Genomic DNA, 3,896 nt, shown 5'->3' with positions numbered 1-3,896 from the left:
AATACATCCTCAAAGTTAGTAATCAAGTCCTCAATGTCAGCACGTTGGTTCCTCTCCAATCCAGGTTTAAGTGCGGGCCCATCGTCAGTCGAAGGGGATTCTACTATGCCATCTGGTGTTATCGGTAGCTGGCAACCGAGATCATCCGAGTCTGGTGCCGGAATTATTCCCGACTCCTCGCAGGGTAGTGCCTCGACTGACTCTAGCTTAGAATCGTTATCTAGGACATGAGCAAAGTTAAGGTGGGCCCTGCGATGGTATTTCTTTAATAAATTAGCATGATATAACTTAGGCCCCTTTGGTTCGTCAATGACGTAATTTACCCTACTCCGCTTCTCTAGGACTTTGTAAGGCCCATTCCAGGAAACAAGCAACTTGCTCTTCTTATCAGGCAAGAGCACTAACACTTCATCCCCCGGAATAAATTGACGATCTTGTGATTTGACGTCGAAATAGGCCTTATATTTGGTGTTACTAATGTCAGCATTCTGCGCGGCGATCTTGGCACACTGTCAAAGTTTGTCCCGTAATTCAAGGACATACTGGTAGTGAGTCCGCTCGTCGTCTTCTATACTGGTGTCCTCCCACAGATCCCTTAACACCGAGAGCGGGCCTCTCACGGCTCGGCCGTATAATAACTCGAACGCCGAGAACCCGGTCCGGTCGCTAGGAATTTCTCTCAGCGCAAATAAAGTGGGGACAAGATACCGGTGCCACTCCCTGGGTTTGTCGGCACACAATTTCCGCAGTGACGCTTTCAGGGGCCCATGCATTCTCTCAATTCGTCCATTACCACTAGGGTGAAAAGGGGTGGTAAATAAAGGCTTAACTCCCAGCAACTTGTGAAGCTCCGCCATCAACTGAGAGGTAAACTGAGTCCCCCTATCTGACAGAATTTCCCGTGGTATGCCTACGCGAGAGAAGATCACAAGCAATGCTTCGGCCACAGAAATAGAATCAATTTCCTTCAAGGGCAAGGCTTCTGGAAACCCGGTGGCGAAATCAATTAACGTGAGTACATACCTGTGCCCCGCAGAGGAAGGGGGTGAAAGTGGTCCAACCAAATCTATGGCAACCCGAGAAAATGGTTCAGTAATAATGGGTAAGGGTTTAAGAGGAACAGGACGGACTCTACCTTTGGCGGACATACGCTGACACCGATCACAACTCCTACAAAAGGCCCTAATATCCGCTCCCATTCCTGGCCAGTAAAATTGATCAGAAATCTTCATATATGTCTTTCTATGAGAGAAGTGCCCTGCTAGGGGGCTCTCGTGAGCTACAGAGAGAATGATGTTACGACAATCAGCCGGAACAACAAGGAAAAACTGACCTACTTTGGCTGGTTGCTTGGATGACACACACGATCGAAGTAACAGACCGTTAACACGAGCGAACTTGAATACAGACCCATCTCTAGCCTGATCCTCCTCCCCGGAAGTTACCTTCTCCCTTACCCGCTTCAGAGTCTTGAAGCTTGGCAAATTCCTTGGGAGTCACAGTCAGCGGCTGCAATTTCGGCAGAACCAGGGGATGCAGGCGCTTCACCTTCGCCGACCGTGTCTCCACAGCTAGGATCTTTGCTGGAGGGGAGGTGGCATGCGAGGGTGGCGAGGCGACGTCAGCAGGTGGCGAAGAGACTAGCACTGAGGAGACTGGTGGTGAGGAGAGTTTTAAAGGTTCCGGGTCGTTAGGGTCACGAACACCGGGAACATTACCAATGAGAACACTGGCAAATTTAATGGGAGCTCTTACCACATTAGACCAACCAGTAAAATAGGGGCAACGCAGGTAGCACCTAACAACAGGGAACTGGTCAACGCGACCCAAATAATCGGTGACACTAACCTTCGAGCAGCTGGAGAGATCAGCATCATGCAGGGCTTCCTCAGAGACAACAATACATGAGCAACCGGTGTCCCTGATGATCGTAGATGCCCATGACCCTCTTCACACAGGAGGGGTAGGCGTTGCGAGCAGACGCCCAGTTGTCGGCAAGATGCACAGCTTCTCCAAGCGTCGCTGGCTGGTGTTCTTTGATGAAAATTCTCAAGTCTGGAGGTAGAGAGACACTCAAAGGTTTCTTCAACCCCTGATGTCTCCAGCCATTGTTGAAATAAACGACCCAGGTGAATCGAAAACTGCTGGTACGTTTCTCCCGCTCTAATCTTCGTTCTGCGGAAATCAGCACGATAACCGTCAGAAGTCTTGCAAAATCCTCGGAAGAGAGCTTGCTTCAACAAGAAGTAATCTCGGGTGATGTCGGCAGACAGGGACGTGTAAATTTCTACCGGCTTACCACTCAGTAGGCTACCCAACCTTACAGCATAGCTATCTGGGGCTACACCAAGCAGCTCAGCTACCCGCTCAAACCTAACAAGGTAGGAGGCGATGTCTTCTCCTTCACGGTACACAGGCAAGCTGGGTTTTACCACATTGTCCTGTATATGGCCAGAGGATGCTGGTCTACTTGAAGCATTAATCCTAGCCAGTTCTAGGTCCTTTTCTGCCTGCAACTTAGCTAATTCGAACTCTCTTTCTTTCTCTTTCTGACGTTCCTCCAACTCTCTTTCTCTCTGGCGTTCCTCCAACTCTCTGGCGTTCCTCCACCTCTCTCTCTTTCTGACGTTCCTCTCTCGCTCTCTGACGTTCCTCTCTCTCGGCATTCTGTTGGGTGACCACATACTGACCAATGTCATTACCTGTCAGACCCAGGGCCACCGCTTGATCTTTCCACACCTCAAAAGCAGACATAATGATCCGAAAGGCCAAGAACAAAGAGAAAAAACAAACAACTTACCCCGCAAATAGCCAAAGGTAACTCACCTAGTGGCTCAATCAGACCAATAAATGATTTGATCCGACTGGAGGGAACCTCGTTCCGCACCCAGCCCAGCTGAATCACCTCAGGGTAACGAAACCGCACCAGGTGAAACAACAACATATATGCTATGACAGCATCCACAGTGTACCCCAACCAACACTAATTAACTTCCCCACATACAAGGGAGAGCAACAAAATTAGCACACAGAAGGAAGGGATAACCACTGAACAACACTTGCTTCCGGGCCACAGACAGCAAGGTGGCGCGCTCACGGCGACTTACAACAACACCGGAACGAATGTTAAACCTCAGAAACCAAAGGTCAGAGATAATCCTGGCAAGGTCGCCACTTGTAAAGGCCTGGGACTTAGGGATAGAAATCCCTTACCAGGCTAATCAGGATCTTAATAAAGGAAAGTCAAGGACCATGGTTTTCCGAGGAATAACAAACAAACGTTTGAGATTGGCATCTCTTTACTATAAAAATATAACACAAAATTCTGACACCACTCAACAAACATCAAATAATTACGGGAGTCAAACAATTAAAGGAAGCAAACACTTAAAGGAATCAAACAAATAATGGGAGTCAGCAATTAATGGATTCAAACAATTAAATGGAGTCAACAATTGATAGAATCGAACAATACAGGGGAGTCAGCAATTAATAGAATCAAACCATGAACAGATATTTCCTACGGCAGTGGCCCTGGGGGAAGGTTCTGGAACACGGTGATGCACACTCAGGGTAACGAAACGTCCACTTCGACTCCACACTCAGCGACGTCTTGAAAAGGCAGGAGAACACCGGGGCACCGACTGAATGTGATGAACTGATGGTCGTGGTATGCGGTAGTGGTAGATGACCAGAGAGTTAGCAGTTGATAGGTGAAGGTCTGGGAACACAGCCCACGAGTCCAGGACCTATGATGAGATCACAGCCAGAATTTGACGGACAGCAGGGTAGCTAGATACTGACGGTATGGCGGCTGGGTTGAATCTGCCGGTGGCGGAGATAGTCGCTGCCGTTCTCACCTCCGTCCAACTACCCCAAGTGTCGTCTGCACCAGC

Source organism: Homarus americanus, unplaced genomic scaffold, assembly GCF_018991925.1.
Source record: "Homarus americanus isolate GMGI-L3 unplaced genomic scaffold, GMGI_Hamer_2.0 scaffold56721, whole genome shotgun sequence".
NCBI classification, from domain to species: Eukaryota; Metazoa; Arthropoda; class Malacostraca; order Decapoda; family Nephropidae; genus Homarus; species Homarus americanus.
Note: the sequence above shows the minus strand (reverse complement) of the source record.